This window comes from Tursiops truncatus, chromosome 11, assembly GCF_011762595.2.
Source record: "Tursiops truncatus isolate mTurTru1 chromosome 11, mTurTru1.mat.Y, whole genome shotgun sequence".
NCBI classification, from domain to species: Eukaryota; Metazoa; Chordata; class Mammalia; order Artiodactyla; family Delphinidae; genus Tursiops; species Tursiops truncatus.
This window is the reverse complement of record NC_047044.1, coordinates 69588447-69608100: the sequence shown is the minus strand read 5'-3', so window position 1 is coordinate 69608100 and position 19654 is coordinate 69588447. Positions and strand designations below refer to the sequence as shown.

The following is a 19654-nucleotide window of genomic DNA, read 5'->3' as shown; positions in this document are numbered from 1 at the left end:
TGCATTCTGCACAAACATTATGCACAGGTAGAAGAAGAGGATTCAGCTTAATCCAATAGCTAATTAGCAACACCTGCACCAAGGAACTATTAGCATCTTGCTATTAGGTTACTGTCTGCATTACAGGATAAGTGATTATGCCTGTCAAATTATGATAGGACTTGTTTCATTTTTTAGTTCATGTATAAATTTAAATGCCATTTTTTTAATGTCCCACAAAATGTTTAGATACGACATTGCTCTTTTTGAATTGCAGTTACAGATTTCAGTTGTCAATGACAGATTTACAATTAAATTCCTAGAAAACTTAAAAGTTGTATTTACATGAATAAGCATATCCTTTTAATTATTAGTATCAGAGTATCTCCTCTACTCAGTCTACCTGTTCTCCCTAAGGCTCTAGTGCCTAGATATAAACTCTAAATGTAGTAACATGGGTTAATTCTCAAAATTTTATGCCTATGCCTAAAAGAACACCCAGCATGTGTAGGTACTGAATGTATATTTGTTGAATTAATTAACTCAGCTTCTGCATCTATGTTGATGACTCTCAGATCTCCACTCCTAACCATTCTCTAAGCTCCTGGCTTCAATTCACTTACAAAATATATTTCAGTATTTCACAATTCTACAGACAGTATATGCTCTACTATGATAACCATTTAATTATTTTCTAGGTTTACAGTCACTCAGCTCAAGATCAAGAATTCACAGTATCCCTTATCCACATGTGAGCAAAATCTTTTTTCCTCTAGAGAGAGGAGTGGTCAAGATGATGGAGTAGGAAAACCCTGAGTTCACCTCATTCCACAGGCAAACCACAACTGCAGTTATTTACAGAGCAATTATCCATGAAAGTGACCTGAAAACTAAAAGAAAAGACCTACAGCTAAGAACAACAACAGGACAGGCAGATGGGGCAGAGATGCAATACAGTCAAGACCCACACCCAGATAGGCAACCCACAAATGGGAGGATAATTATAATTACAAAGTTTCTCCCCAAGGAGCAAGGGGTCTGAGCCCCACATTGGCTCCCAAGGCCAGGGGTCCTGCATCAGAAAGATAGACTCCCAGAACATTTGTTTTTGAAAGCCAGTGGGGCTTACTTTCAAGAGAGCCAGAGGGCTGTGGGAAATGGAGACTCCACTCTTAAAGGGCACACACAAAATCTCACACACTCTGAGACCCAGGGCAGAAGCAGTAAACTGAAAGGGGCCTGGGTCAGACCCACCTGATAATCTTGGAGAGCCTCGTAGAGAGGCAAATGCAATTGAAACTCATCCTGGGGATATAGACCCTGGCAGCAGCCATTTTTGGAAGCTCATCCCACCACAAAGACACTGGTACTGGTAATCCTCCCTCTAGCTTATTAGTGCTGGGACCTGGCCCCACCCTATAGCCAGTCAGCATCAGCCCTGGGATGCCCTAGGCCAGGTCCCTACCCACCAGCAGGCCAACTGTCATAAGACCCCCTGAGCACCCAGCCAACCTGGGAACCAGCCCAGCCCACCAGAGGGCCCAGGACCTAGCCCCATCCACCAATGAGCCTGCACTTGCCCCAGGACCCTCAGGGGCCCCCATAGCTAGCCATCAGATTAGCCCCCCCACCAACACGCCAACACCAGCCCCTGGACCACCACACCTCACAGACAATCAAGTCAAGACCCAAATTACCCACCAGCAGGCTGGCACCACTCGTAGTGGATACCCAGGACCCTGGCCATGCCCAGGGAAGTACAAAGAGTCCCAAACAGAATCAACCCAAAGAGGACCATACCAAGACACACTGTAATTAAAATGGCAAAAATTAAAGATAAAGAGAGAATACTAAAAGCCACAAGGGAAAATCAACAAGTTATGTGCAAGGGAATTCCCATGAGGCTATCTGCTGATTTTCAGCAGAAACTCTGCAGGGAGTGGCATGATACAAAGTGATGAAAGGGAATAAAAGAAAAAAAAAGCCAACAACCAAGCATACTCTGCACAGCAAGGCTTTCATTGAGATTTGATAGAGAGATAAAAGTTAAAAGAGTTCAGCACCATTAAACCAGCTAAACAAGAAATAAGGTAAAAGTACTCGAAGTGGAAAAGAAAAGGCCAAAACTAGAAATATGAAAAGCACAAAAGGAAAATTCTCATTGGTAAAGGCAAATATACAGTAAAGGTAGTAGATCAACCACTTATAAAGCTAATAGGAAGGTTAAGACAAAAGTAGTGAAATCACCTATATCCACAATAAGGAAAAGGATGTACAAAAGAAAAGGATATAAAATATGATATCACAAACAATAAACATGGAGAGGGGGAATAACACTGCAGAACTGTTAAAATGCATTTGAACTTAAGAGATCAGCAACCTAAAACAATCATGTGTATGTACCTATAGATTGCTATATATAAACTTCATGGAAACCACAAACCAAAAATCTATAATAGATACACACACACAAAAAAAGAGAAAGGAATCCAAACATAACACAAAAGGCAGTCATCAAGTCACAAGGGAAGAGAGCAAAAGAAGAAGAAGACAGGAACAAAAAAGAACCACAAAACCAATTAACAAAATGGCAAATGAGTACATACCTATCAATAATTACTTTAAAGGTAAGTAGACTAAATACTGCAATCAAAAGACATAGAGTGGGGCTTCCCTGTTGGCACAGTGGTTAAGAATCCGCCTGTCAACATGGGAGACACGGGTTCGAGCCCTGGTCCGGGACGATCCCACATGCCACGGAACAACTAAACCCATGTGCCACAACTACTGAGCCTCTGTTCTTGAGCCCACGAGCCACAACTACTGAGCCCACGTGCCACAACTACTGAAGCCTGTGCACCTAGAGTCCATGCTCTGCAACAAGAGAAGCCACCACAATGAGAAGCCTGCACACTGCAACGAACAGTAGCCCCTGATCACTGCAACTAGAGAGAGCCAGCACACAGCAACAAAGACCCAACGCAGCCAAAAATAAATAAATTAAAAAACAAAAAGACATAGAGTGGATGAATGCACACAAAGACAAGACCCATATATATGCTGTCTACAAGAGGCTAATTTCAGATCTAAAGACACACATATCTGAAAGCAAAGGAATGGAAAAATATATTCCATGCAAATGGAAATAAAAAGAAAGCCAAGGTAGCAATACTTATATCAGACAAAATAAACTTTAAAACAAAGACTTTAACAACATATAATGAAGGATATTACATAATGATCAAGGCATCAATCCAAGAAAATATAACAATTCAAAATATATATGCACCCAACATAGGAGTACCTAAATACAGAAAGCAAATATTAACAGACATAAAGGGAGAAATTGACAGTAACATGGTAGTAGTAAGGGACTTTAACACCCTATTTACATCAATGGACAGATCATCCAGACAGATAATCAGTAAGGAAACACTGTCCTTAAACAATACATAAGATCAGATAGATTTAATAGATTATATAGAGAACATTCCAGCCAAAAGCAGCACAATACACATTATTTTCAAGTGTACATGGAACATTTTCCAGGAGAGACCACATGCGAGACCACAAAACAGGTTTTAGTAAGTTTAAGAAAATTGAAATCATATCAAGCATCATTGCTGACCATAATACTATGAGAGTAGAAATCAAGTACAAGAAAAAAAAATGCAAAACCTACAAACACATTGAGGCTAAACAATATGTTACTAATAACAAATGGGTCACTGAAGAAATTAAAGAGGAACAAAAAAATACCTGGAGATGAATAAAAATTAAAACCTAATGATCCAAAATCTATGGGATAAGGCAAAAGCAGTTCTAAGAGGAAAGCTTATAGCTATACAAGCCTATCTCAGAAACAGGAAAAATCTCAAATAAACAACCTAACCTTATACCTAAAGAAACTAGAAAAGGAACACACAAAACTCAAAGTTAGAAGAAAAGAAACCATAAAGATCAGAGAAGAAATAAATAAAATAGAGACTAAAAACAACAACAACAACAAAAGAAAAGATCAATGAAACTTAGAGCTGGTTCTTCAAAAAGATAAACAAAATTGGTAAACCTTTAGCCAAACTCATCAAGAAAAAAAAGAGAGGGAGCTCAAATAAATAAAATCTGAAATTAAAAAAAGTTACATCTGACACCTCAGAAATACTGAGGATCATTAAGAGATTATTATGGGGCTTTCCTGGTGGCGCAGTGGTTGAGAGTCCGCCTGCCGATGCAGGGGACACGGGTTCATGCCCCAGTCTGGGAAGATCCCACATGCCATGGAGCGGCTGGGCCCGTGAGCCATGGCCGCTGAGCCTGCGTGTCCGGAGCCTGTACTCTGCAACGGGAGAGACCACAACAGTGAGAGGCCCACGTACCGCAAAAAAAAAAAAAGAGAGAGAGAGAGATTACTATGAAGAATTATATACCAATAAAATGGACAACCTAGAAAAAAATGGACAAATTCCTAGAAATGTACAATCTCCCAAGACTGAACAAGGAAAAAACAGAAAATATACCAATTACCAATAATAAAAAAAAGACCAATTACCAGTAATAAAATTGAATCAGTAATTAAAAAAAAAAACTCCTAAAAAACAAAAGTCTGGAACCAAGATGGTCAAACAGGTGAATTCTACCAAACATTTAGGGAAGAGTTAACACCTGTCCTTCTTAAATGATTCTGAACAACTGCAGAGGAAAGAATGCTTCCAAACTCATTTTACAAGGCCAGCATCACCCTGATAACAAATTAGACAAAGATGTCATAACCAAAAATATCACATGCCAATAACACTGATGAAAATAGATACAAAAATTCTCAACAAAATATTAGCAAACCAAATTCAACAATACGTTAAAAGGATCATACATCATGATCAAGTGGGACTTTTCCCAGGGATCCAAGGATGGTTCAATATCCACAAATCAATCAATGTGATGCACCACATTAACAAATTAAAGAATAAAAATCATAAGATCATCTCCATCAATACAGAAAAAGCTCTTGACAAAATTCAACATCTATTTACAATAAAAACCTCAACAAAATGGGTATAGAAGGAACATACCTCAACATAATAAAAGCCACATATGACAAGCCCACAGCTGACATCATAATCAATGGTGAAAAGCTGAAAGCATTTTCTCTAAGATCAGGAACAAGACAAGGATGCCCACTCTCATCACTTTTATTCAACATAGTATTGGAAGTCCTGGCCACAACAATCAGACAACAAAAAGAAATAAAAGGAATCCAAATTGGAAAGGAAGAAGTAAAACTGTCACTGTTTGCAGATGGCATGATACTATGCAAAGAAAATCCTAAAGATGCCACCAAAAAATTACTAGAACTCATCAATGAATTTGGTAAAGTTGCAGAACACAAAATTAACATGCAGAAATCTGTTGCATTCCTATACACTAACAACCAACTACCTGAAAGAGAAATTAACAATCCAATTCACAATCACATCAAAAACAATAAAATATCTGGGAATAAATCTAAGGAGGTAAAAGACCTTTGTATGGAAAACTATAGACGCTGATGAAAGAAATTGAAGGTGACACAAACAAATGGAAAGACATACTGTGCACATGGATTGGAAGAATTAACATTGTTAAAGTGCCCATTCTACCCAAGGCAATCCACAGATTCAGTGCAATCCCTATCAAAATACCAATGGCATTTTTCACAGGTCTAGAACAAATAATTCTTAAATTTGTATGGAAACACAAAAGACTTCGAATAGCCAAAACAATCTTAAAAAAGCAGTATGGAACAGAAGGTATTACACTCCCTGATTTCAAACTATACTACAAAGCTACAGTAATCAAAATAGTATGCTACTGGCACAAAAACAGACACATCGATCAATTGAACCAAGAAGCAAACCCACATTTATACGAGCAATTAATCTATGACAAAGGAGCAAGAATATACACTGAAGAAAAGATAGCCTCTTCAATAAACAGTATTGGGAAACTGGACAACTACATTCAAAAGAATCTAACTGGACCACTTTCTCACAGCATATACAAAAATAAACTCAAAGTGGATTAAAGACTTACATGTAAGATTGAAACCATAAAAATCCTAGAAGAGTATGCTCTTCTAGGCAACATACTCTTTGATGTCAGTCTTAGCAATATTTTTTTTTTTGGATCTCTCCTAAGGCAAGGGAAACAAAAGCAAAAATAAACAAGTGGAACTACATCACACTAAAAAGCTATTGCACAGAGAAGGAAATAATCAACAAAACCAAAAAACTGCCTACTGAATGGGAGAAGACATTTGCAAATGATATATCTGACAAGGGATTACTATCCAAAATATACAACATCAAAAAAGCAAACAACTCAATTAAAAAATGATCAGAGGACCTGAATAGACATTTTTCCAGAGAAGAGGTACAGCTGGCCAGCAAACACATGAAAATATTCTCACCATCACTCATTATCAGGAAAATGCAAATCAAAACCACAATGAGGTATCACCTCACCCCTGTCAGATGGCTATTATCAAAAAGACAACAAATAGCAAGTGTTTGCAAGGATGTGGAGAAAAGGGAGCCCTCATGCACTGTTAGTGAGAATGTAAATTGGTACAGTTGCTATGGAAAACAGTATAGAGTTTCCTCAAAAAATTAAAATTAGAACTACCATACGAGGGGGAATTAGATGAAGGTAGTCAAAAGGTACAAACTTCCAGTTATAAGATAAATGAGTAGTAAGGATGTAATGTACAACATAATAAAGACAATTAACACTCACAATATTATAATGAAAGTTGTCGAGAGTAAATCTGAAGAGTTCTCATCACAAGGAAAAAGTATATTTTTTTGCTATTTCTTTAATATTGTATCTATATGAGATGATGGATGTTCACTAGACTTATTGTGGTAATTATTTCATGATGTAAGTCAGATCTTTATGCTGTACACCTTAAACTTATATAGTGCTGTAAGTCAATTATATCTCAATAAAACTGGAAAAAAAATCTCTTGCTCTAGTCCTGGAAATGGGCTTTAGAGCTAGAGTCTTAAGCTGGGACCACAAAGGCGGTTTTAGAAATCCAAGAACCTTAAAATATTCACACAAAAGTTGTGTTTCATGGGTTTTTCTCTCTCTCGGTGTAAGAGTGGGGTTGTTGCAGGACTGTATCTGTGGTGTTGGCATGTTGGTGATCCCAGTGGCAGCGGAACATGTTTGCAGTGGTAGTGTAATGGCAGTGGGGGTAGTTCGAGGTCCATGTTCACGGTGTCCATGCAGGGCTGGTGGTGGTTGCTACAGGACCATGTGGGCAGTCAGGACCAGCTACGTAATTCACAGGGCCTAGTGCAAAGTGAAAATGTGGAGACCAGTGTGCAAAAATGATTCAGCAATCCAAGGTGGCGATAATAGAGCATTAAACCAAGTGTGAGCCCTTCTGAACATGGCACCCTGTGCAACTGCTCAGCTTGCAGACCCAGGAGGCAGGCCCTATTAGCAGTGTCAACAAGGTGCAGATGATGGTTGCTATGCGTCCACGTTTGTAATGTCAACAAGTACTGATGCTTGTTGCTGCAGGACCAAGTTAGTGGGGTGTTTGTGTCTGACGATGCACAGCCTAGCTCCTCATGACACTGCCCGCCATGTTCAACTATATCCAGGTGTCAGATCAGCTAGGAATCCTCACTCACCTATATTTGATAAATGCAGGTTTACTGGATTTTGCTGTTAAAATTGCAGGAGGTGCTCAGCAGGTAGCTCCCCTTTCTTGTTTTTTTTTTTTTTTAAGACACATTAGTGTTTTTTTGCTGTTGTTGTCATTTTTTAATTTATTTCGTTGCACCGGGTCTTAGTTGCAGCAGGTGGGCTCCTAAGTTGAGGCTCACAGTCTCCTTAGGTGTGGCTCTCCGGCTCCTTAGTTGCAGCACGTGGACCCCTTAGTTGCAGCAGGCGGGCTCCTTAGTTGTGGCATGCGAACTCTTAGTTGCAGCATGCATGTGGGATGTAGTTCCCTGATCAGGGATCGAACCTGGACTCCCTGCATTGGGAGCACGGGGTCCTATCCACTGCGCCACCAGGGAAGTCCCTCTCCTTTCTTGTTATACCTTCAGGAAGGCCGCGTGGATGCTGGGAAGACATACCATGGCAATATTACCTGGGATTGACCAGGTCTTGTTCCAACAGGAGACTGGCCTTCTCATCCTATGTGTGGGCTCCTTATGGAAGAGCTGGGAGCTTCTGAAGGAAGACTTCCTTTTGGCACTGACCCAAGGCAGAGATCCTGGCTCAGAACTGCTTCTCTACCTTCACCCTGATGAAGCTGTGGCACTTCTCTTCACTGGGCAGGGAAGCCTAGGGTTCAGACACATGCAGCACCCCCTTCTCATGGACTACAGAGTTAACACCATCACCTTCTACTCTACAACTTCTAATAGGGGTGCTTGGCCCTGGCTCCACCCGCCTCCAAGCCCAGTAGACACTGGGTCCTGGAAGGGAGGAGGTTTTTTCTCCTTTTCCTTAAACACATACATACACACAAATAGAAGAAAATATACACATTTTACCCACTTCCAAAAAAAAAAATGGGGTGGCAGCAGTGGCTTCAACAACACTAAATTCCAGAAATAGCAGTGCAAACTGCATCTTCTAGTGCTTCACAGAAGTATAGCAACGGATCCCTCACCAGACACTTCTGTAAGGGTGGGTTTGGACATTTCTTCCTGGTTGCCTAGTCTCATTCCCGATTCTACAGCTCTCCCAGAGGTTCTGTGAGCTACCAATGTCTTAAAAACATAAAGTCTCCTTTCTATTTCAAAATCGGATTCATTTCTGTAGCTTATAACAGAGAACACCAACAGATATGTGACTTACGTACATTTACTGGGAAGCGGGCTATGGCTTTCATCAGAGTCTCACAGAGGTTCTCTGTTTTAGAATCAAACCTAACTGAATTCCAGTGTCAACTCTGTCCCTTCCTTGCTTCATGTCCTACTTCCCTCTTATATAAAACAGGTTTAATAAAATCTACTTTGCAGTATTTTCTGAGGAATAAGCAATAATTCAAGGGGGAAGTATCTGGCATACATGTACTTCATCAAGGTTAATTCCCTTTCTCTAGACTCCTTTAAACTATAAATAAAACTTAAGTTTCATTTTAAGAAAGGGGGTTGTAAGGTAGAGTTAAAAAACAAAGATCAGTGATAACATAAACATACTTAATATTTGTTAAAAAAATCAGGTATTCTAAATTTATTAAAGATGTTTTGAAAATACAAATAAAATCTACAGAAAACTGAGATGAGATTAAAGTATTCTATAAACAATACAGGGAAAGATCAACAAAAAACTGAGCATAAGAATTAAATACCATTATAGTTCAAGATCGACACAAATGTTTCATTTCTAGGACTGATAGGTCAGGTGAAGTCCATTTGCATAATATCACTGAATTTCAGAATGGCATTTGATAGAGTTTCAGTATATTTGGTGATGACCTTGTTAGACATGGGATAAGACCTGTGCTGGAAGTGACTCTGTGTGGTGGATTCATAACTGGTTGAATGACCAGAGTCTAAAACACAGATTATGGATTGAGGGAGCAAGGTTTAATGAGGCACATCATAGGCAACTTCCTTGGTTGTATACATATGCTTCTTATTACTTTGGTGAGGCTAGTTGAATCAAGAAATACATACTAAAAGCCTACTATATGTCATGCATTGTACTAGGCACTGAATATACAATGGTGAAAAAATATATATTCCTGCATTCAGGATCTTACAGGTTAGTGAGGAAAAGAAGTCAAGGGTATGACCATTATAATGTAGTTTGATAAGTGCTAGGATTAACATAAATACAGAGTACTATAGGAGCTCAGAAGTGGGCCACGTCACCCAGTAATAAACAAAGTCCTAAAAAAAGTGATGTCTCAGTCAAGCCTTGAAGAATAAAAGTTAGCAGAGGAGAAAAGGAGAAGTATCACAAAACAGTATGTGCAACAAAACAGTACGTGCAATCACAAAACAGTGTGTGCAAAAGTATGTGCAAAGTATCACAAAACAGTGTGTGCAACAGAATGTCTCAATTCACTCAAATTGAGATAAAGCATGACCTGTTCCAAGAATTATATTTCTGATTGTATGTATGGAGCAGGGTATATGATGGTGGGGGTGTTGAGAGATGAGACTAAAAGAGTGTTAGGGGATCATTAGATAATATAAGAAGAATCCATGAAGATTCTGGTAAGCCAAAATGATAAGCTAAATACAACAAGAAATTTAAGAGGGATAAATGCAAGTTTCAAAGTCTAACTACTCAAGGATGGGTGGAAATGTTTAAGAGCATGAGAGAAAGGCACAGGGATTTTAGGTGACTACAAGGTTAATATGGTTTAAATGAGTGAGAAGGTAACCCATAGAAGAAACCTCTTCAAAATCCTGAAAGGAAGAAGTCAGAATCTGAATTTATGGTGTGATACTTGCCTCACCATAATTCAAATTTTGTGTCATTGTATTTGCCTTCAAATGTCTAAAGGGATTTTGACATGGAAGAAGGGTCAGACTTGTTCTCTGAGGCCTCAGAGGACAGACACGGCATGAGGAAGTTATGTTACTGAACTCAGGTTCGGCTGCTCACCACTCAAAAGCAGACAATTGAGGGGCAAGTGTCGGTAGAAAGGAAAGTTGCTTTATTCATAAAAGCCAGCAATCTGAGGAGGAGGTGGACTCTTGGCCAAAGACCAGCTCCAAAGATTCTGCTCAGCCATGGCGATATTTTAAAGGAAAAGGCGGAAACAATCTCAGTTAATCATTAAGGTAAGAGATTAGATTGTCATTTTTCCGTTGCGTGCAGACCCACTGACTTTTCCTGATTCCTTTGGATGCTGTCTTGCCCACCTGGTCCACCTGCAACTGGCTGTCCTCTGGCCCCTGTGGTCTGCCTGCAAATTTGCTATACTGGGGGTAGAGAGTCAGTCATTCTTTAACTACTTAATTCTTCATTCCTACTCCTTTTAATCCAGGAAAGGAGTCAACAGGTTAGGCAAGGCGGGAGTTAGGTTAAATGTTACCTAGTGATCTCATTTTTATGATTAAGGTCTGAGGAAAACAGAGACGAACAAACAGAAAAGGGGCAAAAAAGCCACTTACAAATCCCCACTGTCAGACATCGTTCCATTTCTATGAGACTAGGGGCAAAGGCCCATCTGCTGTAACTGCTCCCTGCTGAGAGAGAGCATCAAATTCTTAGAGTGAAAAATGTCGACATGGGTCTGTAGCATCTCTTTGCTGACAGTTTTAGTTGCCTGCTTATATACATGGGCAGAGCAAACTACAATTATTCTTACACCAACAGAGATATAGATTATTATGAGCAATAGTGTTAATCCCATTCTTGCATCAGACACTGAGTCTGTGACTCCATTGTCCTAACCATTAACTGCTTGAGCCTGCTCTCTTGTGATTCTGGGAGGCCTGGGAGACTTCAGCTTTTCTACAAATGAGAGGCAGGGGACATAGAGGGGTCTTTGTTCTTGGGGTAAGGGGCACTGCAGGGTTCTGCTCAGTTCCAGTTAGAGGAGAGCACATGTTCACTCAAGAGAAGAAAAAGTTTCCGCCTAAGCCGTCAAAACCAGAATGGGCTGACTGGTGTGGTGGGGGTAATTGTGTTGACAAATGTTCGAGCGGAGGCTCATCCGTGATCATTTAGGTGGATGTCTCCAAAGACCTTCACCCACGACTGACCAGGTGTAGAAGGAGCGGAGATGATAAAAAATGAAGAAGAGATGTCCCTGCCTTCAATCTAATATCGTGCTTGACCTAAAGAGTTGCATGGTAATTAGTAAGGCATGTTAAAATCATACTGTCACTCAAAACTGTCCTATTTTGGAAAGATTCTTTCCCCTAAATGTTAGCTTTTACAACTCCTTGTGTATTTTTTTTTAATTATATTGCCAAAATATTTGGTATTTCATTTTTTTGCAATTAAAATAGCATTGATTTATGACCTAACATAAGCAAACACACTCTGACTCTAAAGACTGAAAAGCTGTTCTCTGTGCATGCCACCATGAAAACCCATCCAATAATCAAGACTCCACGCTTCCTGTAAAATGGACTCCAGCTGTACAATATAGAACCCTGTAGACAACATTTTTAAATTTGCCATTAAAAGTATAAGAACGTTTTCCAGACCCTACAGAAAACTACTCTTTCAGACAATGGGAATCACTTTTTTCATAGCACAGAACTGAAAAAGGCACTATAAGTCAGAAACTTTATACTCAGAGAGCACATGTATTCATTTATTTCAAATTCCATCTGAGAATGAACCGCAGCAGTGGTGACCTACAATTTGCTACAGACTGATTTAGCCTAAAAAGACCCAAAATAGCCTTTCTACTCAGCATACAGTATCTACTCATCTATTCTGAGAATCTAATCTTTGCTGCATACTTTCTCCAGGTATGGATATTCTTTGTGATATTCACTTGACTTTGATCACCAATTTGATAGTTTAGCCTCTACTGCAGAAAATGTTCTCCAGTTTAAATACCTCGTCTTAAATCTATCACAGAAAACTGTAATAGATTAGTCAAAGCAAGGCACTTTTATCTATTTTAGAGAATTTTAAGAATAAGACATTTTCAACTTGCTAATTTTCATGGGTTTTTTAGAAATAATAATAAACTGATTTTTATAATGGACTCAGTAAAAACAATAGTTTGCCAATCTTCTCCTTTATATCAGGGACTAAGAAAAGTAGGGGAGGGAAGAAATAAAGCACAATGGTTTTTAATATTTCTCTTGCATGAGGTAAGAACTCAAAATACCTTCCAAAATAAATGTTACCTACTTTTCAGAGATGGTACAAAAATTGGCACAATGTATAATCAATAGGGCCTGGAAGTTTTACTCTGTTGTGCTGATTCTGTGAAATTTCTTTAATTCTGTACAATATAAATCATCTAACAGCATTAAAATTAAATGTAATTTGAAATTAATGATGTGAAAATTTATTTCAGTTATCATTTAATCAAACCACTTTCATAATTTAGCTAGTCACCTTGGCTTCCCAGAAACTGATGAAATAAATAGCGTCCCAGTGGCAGTGGGGATGGATTTGGGCATCTGATCTTTTATTACAACTCAATCCCTGACTACCTCTATAAACTTGGACAAGTCACTTCACTTCCCTGGTCTCAGGTCCTTATCTGAAAATAGGTACATATTACCTATGTGTCTATCACCATTGCTGTCACTGGCTATGGATTGGAGGTTCCAGTGAATCAAATTGGGTTTGATTAATTTGCTAGAGTGGCTCACAGAACTCAGAGAAACATTTTACTCGCTATATTAACAGCTTATTATAAAAAGGTATAACTCAGGAAAAGCCAAATAGGAGATGCATAGGGCAAAGTATGGGGAAAGGGCCCAGAGCTTCCACGCCCTTTCTAGGCACGCCACTCTTTCTGAATCTCCACGAGTTCACCAACCTGTCCTTTTGGGTTTTTATGGAGGCGCATTACATAGGAATGCTTGACGAAATCATTGGCCATTGGTGATGAATTCAACCTCCAGACTCTCTACCGTCCCAGGAGGTCAGATTGTAGGACTGTAAGTTCCGACCCTCTAATCACCTGGCTTATTCTCCTGGCAACCAGCGCCCCCAATTAGGTGGGGTCCAAAAGTCACCTAATTAACATAACAAGAAACACCGTAATAGCTCTCATCACTTAGGAAATTCCAAGAGTTTTAGGATCTCAACTGGGTGAAGACCAAATATGTATTTCTTATTACAAGTCAATATCATAGCACTATGCAGGATATACACAAGGGGTGGACACAGAAAGTAACAGATAGGGTCTTATTTATACGATATGATCAGAATTACAGTAAAGATGACAAGAAAATGGGATCACAAATATAAAACACTTGGCATATAAAAGGCATTCAATAAATATTATTACATTGCTTCAGAACAAGATATGGAAAAAATTCTGAAATGCAAGTAGGTAGGATTGAAAATTTAAAGGAAGAGCAGGCTAGATATTTTCAAATTCTTTTCTATAAGATACTTAGAAAAACTGGATCAAATATAATAGCCATTCTTTCCAACGCATAGCTGAATTCATTAAAAAAAAAAAAAAAAAGTATGGAAAATTCCCAAGGGCCAAGTCTAAAAAGCAAGTTGTAACCATAGTTGTAGGCTGACACTGAAAGTGCAGTTGGCTTTAAAGCAGTTGACACTTCCCATTTTCTAAATGCTTGGGTTTTAAGGGCAACCTCGAGACAGAAAACAAGACCTTGAACTTGCAAAAGATAGGGATTTGGAGTTGAAGTCCCAGTGCTCACACACACTGAAAAAGAAGGCTAGAAAAATGCTGTCTGCCTATCAGCAAAGAGGAAACACAAAGAGATTTGTCTGTCTTGGCACAGACTTAGGGTGTTCAAAAATAAAAATAACCTCTGAGGGGCTTCCCTGGTGGCACAGTGGTTGAGAGTCTGCCTGCCGATGCAGGGGACACGGGTTCACCCCCCGGTCCGGGAAGATCCCACATACCGCTGATAGGCTAGGCCCGTGAGCCATGGCCGCTGAGCCTGCACGTCCAGAACCTGTGCTCTGCAACGGGAGAGGCCACAACAGTGAGAGGCCCGCATACCGCAAAAAAAAAATAATAATAATAACCTCTGAGATTCATAACTACAGGTTATGAATCTGCATTTGGGATTAAAATTCAGCCTCTAATTGGTTTGGGAAACCCCAAAACAGTAAATTAACATATAAAGTTCAGGCAAACATGATACTCACAATCCAAAATTACAAAACACACCAGCCATGAGGAAAAATTAGCTGAGATAAGAGATTAGGCCCTCAAGAACTTCAGCTATTGGAAATACCAGATAGAGAATATAAAATTAGAATGCACAAAAGAAGCATATAGTGACCCCAAAGTAAAAATCTGGAAAAGATTACACTGATGATGGGGTAGAATACACACAAAAACTTAATTAGAAATGCAAATTAAGCTGAAAAATTATAGGGAGAATGGGTGACTATAAAATATAATGGTATTGTCTGGAGCGTGTCTGAAATTTAGGCAGAGTCCCAAACTGTCTCTAATAAAATAAAATTCATATATCACAAATTTTTTAAATTTTCAGGACTGAAAAATAACCTGTTGAAATAGTCTCTTTTTCAGTGAAACAAAGACCCCTGTGAATATAATATAATGTAATATAATAGGATGCCTGAGGACATCTTAGGCTTTCATTAGAACTACCTCATTTAGAAATGAAACAGCTATTCATTTTACAATTTTGATCAAGGATAATTTTGACCAAGAACTGCTATTAGAAAAGGAGCTTCACAAAATTGGTATCTTGTTATGTAAGCCCAGGGTTGATCAGGAGTGTGCGAAAGAACAGATGTAAAAAATGTGGGTGTGTACAAGTCAGGACACTGTCGTTTTTCCCCACTTTGTATCTGCTGAGAAAGTAGTCTTGCATATCTGCGCCCAGGCTGGCATGAGCAGAAGAAGGGGAACAGGGAAGAAGCAGGACACAGAAAGCACGAGTGGAGTCAGCACTTGGGCTACATCATATGAATAACATGACTTTTCTGTGTGGCTGTGTGAAAGTGCTTGGGCTGGAATTATCCAACCAGAACAACACCCAAGGGAGCCATTTGCCAGGAAAGTGGTGTGGCAGTAAAAGGAGGTCAAGGGAAGAGGCTGATCTGGACCCAAAGATCCCATAAGAGGGGACTTTGCAGTGGGGACCCCGTCAGAAAGCCGGCACCTGCACTCTGCAAGGAGTTATCTGCCATCAGCATTACCAGAAAAGCAACAAGGAGCAGATTGTAATCACCCAAAGAAGACAAGGGGTGCTTTCCTTCCCTGCCATCCCTTCCCCAAGCTCTAGAAAGAAGACAGAGGAAGAGTAACAAGTCTGAACAGCACTGGGGGAGAGTTTTGGATCAGATATGAAATTGAAGTTTTTAACTGGACTAGATTATTTTAATAACAGAAACTGACCAGAAAGGTATAGGATTTGTCCAAGGTGTTGTTAGGAGGTTGGAAAGTAGTATTTGGCATAGAATTATTAAAGGCGGCTTGTACTCCAATGTTTCCCATGTATTGTAGTTATAATTGTGTAAAAAGCAGAGAACGATACGGTACTCAGTTTCCAATCCCTCTGTTAAATAGTAGACCTGCATTTTCTTGTGGATTGAAGTTTACAGTCTATCTAGAGGGATGCGGTTCTCAGACTTAAACGTTAATGCAAAACACTTCACATAGGGACAAAGGGTTAAATGCTGAGTGCGTAGCACAGACTATGATTTGAGAGGACAATACTGTGAGCCATCCAGTCAGTTTCACGGACAATATAGGACCTAAGCTGTGCCCCACGAGATGGATATAATTTGCATTGATAAAGCGATGTTGGGAGGATTTTGCAAGAGGAAGAGGTAGCATGGGCCAAGGTGCAGAGGTGGCAATCCAGGCATCATGCTCCTCCTGGCTGCAATGGGATTTGTGTGAGGGAACAATGGGACAGAAATTTACAGAAAGAGTTCAAGGTCAGATTTCAATAGCCAGGACATCTCAGCCAAAGGAATTTGCATCTGGTTGGATAAATAATAAGAAACCATTAGTTTTGCACAAAGGCTTTTGAGATGATTGTCAAAGGAAGACAGAGAAAGAAGCATTTAGAAAAGGAAAGCAAACATTTATTTTCTAAGAGGGCAAGAGAGTCAGACTTCAGAAGAATTGGCTGGCCAAAGTATTTAAATTTAAAAGCTGCAAAATTGCCCAGGTTACCGAGTTTACATTAGTCTGTCCATGAAGGAAAAACAGTAGCTTTCTCACATGATTATCATATTCAAAAACTCACGACGTATCTTCAGACACCAACATGGCAAATATCAAGTATAAAATGGTTTACAGGAAATATTCAAGGTTTTGCTATGCAGGGGCCAAACCCAGTCAAGGTGACCTCATTATTTTTGGTTTATGTCAGAGCATTACATGTTTTCTCTGACTGTCATATATGAGGTGCCTAATCATGTTGGAAGCAGGGTAAAATGTCACTTTTTGCTTCTACAGGATCAAAGTGGAATTTGAAGCCAATAAAATTGACACTGGTGTTCAGTGGTGGTGTTGAGATGAGCAGAAGTCTCTGTAGGTCTGAGCCACTGTGTTTTCCAGCTTCATCACGAAGAAATTGAGGCAGAGGTGTCAACTGACGGCTCAATGACATATTCCATGACGTAGCTGGGCTGCGGTATGCAACTGACAGCATGGCTTTCCGTTCCACTTCTCCAGCCCTTCTGATTAGCCTGCTGAACCATTTTACTTCTCTTTCAATGATAACTACCAGCAAATTAATTCAAGTGTGGGTGTTTTGGAGTTGCTATCAACAAGACAAATGATACAAGCCTCACCAGCAGTGCCCATAATTCAGTTATTCTTAATTAGGCAGTGCTAATCTGAGGAAGAACCAGCCTACAAGATCCCTGATGCCTCCCTGGATATATCAGCATTATTGTCAGAGCACCTGCCTCCTTTATGGCTAGTTCCAAAACATATGATTTACTTCTTATTTTATTATATTGTGGGGTTTTCCCCCTTGAACCTGGAATGTGCAGTTGGTGTCCTGTTATTACATTTTCATCCGGCCACAGAAGGAGCAACGTGAGGTTATAAATATGCCTCGGTGTTGTCACACCGATTCAGACACTAAGAGATTCCCATTATTTCCGCTACCTGGCTCCATCTGCTTCTGTGTTGATGGAAGGAAGTTCTTTCTAAAGTCTTGACTGTATTGGTTTGGTCTTTGCTACACAATGGACTTTCTGCTGTTCAAGAATTATTAAGTATAAAAAATACGATACTTCTCTATAATATGTTTTATAAAGCAGAGAATTTTTACCATACATGTCATTCAAAGATGCAAATTCAGACCTTCCCATGTCTTCATTTGTGTCACACAATGATTTTTTTTAACAGAATGTCGACTTGGATTTTTCTGTTATCCTAATATTGCTGTTAATTTAGTCACTCTTTGTACTGATCTGACATACACAGGAGGACCAAGTGCCAAAATAGATGAACAGCTCCACTCCTTTGAGACTACAACTGTGTCTATGAGCACATTTATAAAACTGCATTAGGGCAGTGGGAGTTGGTGATGGGGGTAGGAGGGGAAGAAAGAAGGATAAATTATAGATGTTTTAGACTTGGGAGTAAAAAGAGACTCTCAAAATGCTCTGAATAAAATTACATCTTTGTTGATATTTTTCCTTATATAAAATGTTTTTACTGTTCTTTGAAATTATGATAAACATGGTTACATCACAAGTAATATCTGAACAGGATTGAGAATACTTCAAAGATGTTTTGCTCATCAACTGACATCTTAAGAAATTCATTAAAACAAATTAAATTGTACATTAATACAATGTAAATTAAAATACAAATAGAACTTCCCCTTTAAAAGTAATTTTTGAGAGCAAAGCTTGTCCTTGGAATTTTTGTCTTTTCTCCACTGGTGGCAGTTTTCCCCTCTGCTGGTTTTATGGCATTTTATTGAGAAGCATTGTGTTGTCAATAAATAGGGTGGTAACCCTGAGGTAGGAGGGACCGTCTGCCCAAACTGGATTCTGGGATGAGAAGTATGTCAATCACTACAGCCTTTATGGTGTGTGTGGTATAATACATATGCCATACAATTTAACATCTTAACCATGTTTAAGTGAACAGTTTAGTAGCGCCAGGTACATTCACATTGCTGTGCAACCCATCACCAGAACTCTTCTCATCTTTCAAATCTGAAAGATTTGAATCTATTCTTTTAGATTGACTGTGAGTCAGCATTCTAAACACAAGTTTAAAACTTTCCTGAAGGCTGTGTTAGCTGCAGTAGCAGGGGTAGCAGGGGTGTAGGCAGCTGTAGCAAAGCGAAAAAGAGGCTGAGGGGACAACCCGAAGATGGTGGCTTAGAGCACCCAGGCCAGACTTCATGCATGGAAACTCCAACTTCCTCGGCCATCCTCCCGTTAACAGTCTTCAACCTTCCTTTTTCAACCACAGCTCTGTACTTCCACCCTCTTCAAGCCACAGATGCTCCACCTTCCAGCCCAATGTTTATAAACAGCACTGCATAGGAGAAGTATTCCGAGGGTTAGGAGGTGGGGGAACGGCTTCTGTGAGTACAAATTTAAGAAATGCTGCATACTCTTCCCCTCTTGGAAATTCCCAATGTTCATTTGCATAATAAAATCTCCAACAAGTCTTACAGTGAAGAAATCAATGTAATTTTATAACTTTGTCTAAAATAGCCCTTTCCAAATTACTTGACTATGTACCTTATAACATGATGGTTAAGAACACAGGTTTGTGGATTCATGAAGCTCTAGATTCCAGGACCAACTTTACACTTACAAACTACACCAAGTTACTTGCCCTCTCTGGGCCTTGGTTTTCACATCAGTGCAATAGGTTAAATAACATCCAGCTTTTCAAGGAAAGAAGGAAGGAAGGAAAGGAGGGAGGGGCATCCTATAAACTCAACTCTATGATGACATGGATTCAAAAGTATAGATTTAACCTAAATGTAACAGTAATAGCAAAAAAAAAATAAGTCAAGATCAAAAAGAACTACAAGAACCTGACGAAATATTCCAGATT

General features: G+C 39.3%; 1 pseudogene; it reads left to right on the top strand.

Moving 5' to 3' along the window:
• The first annotated feature begins 7610 nt into the window (after window positions 1-7610).
• On the top strand, window positions 7611-19131 carry LOC109549798 (N-acetyl-D-glucosamine kinase pseudogene; annotated as a pseudogene).
• The last annotated feature ends 523 nt before the right edge of the window (window positions 19132-19654 follow it).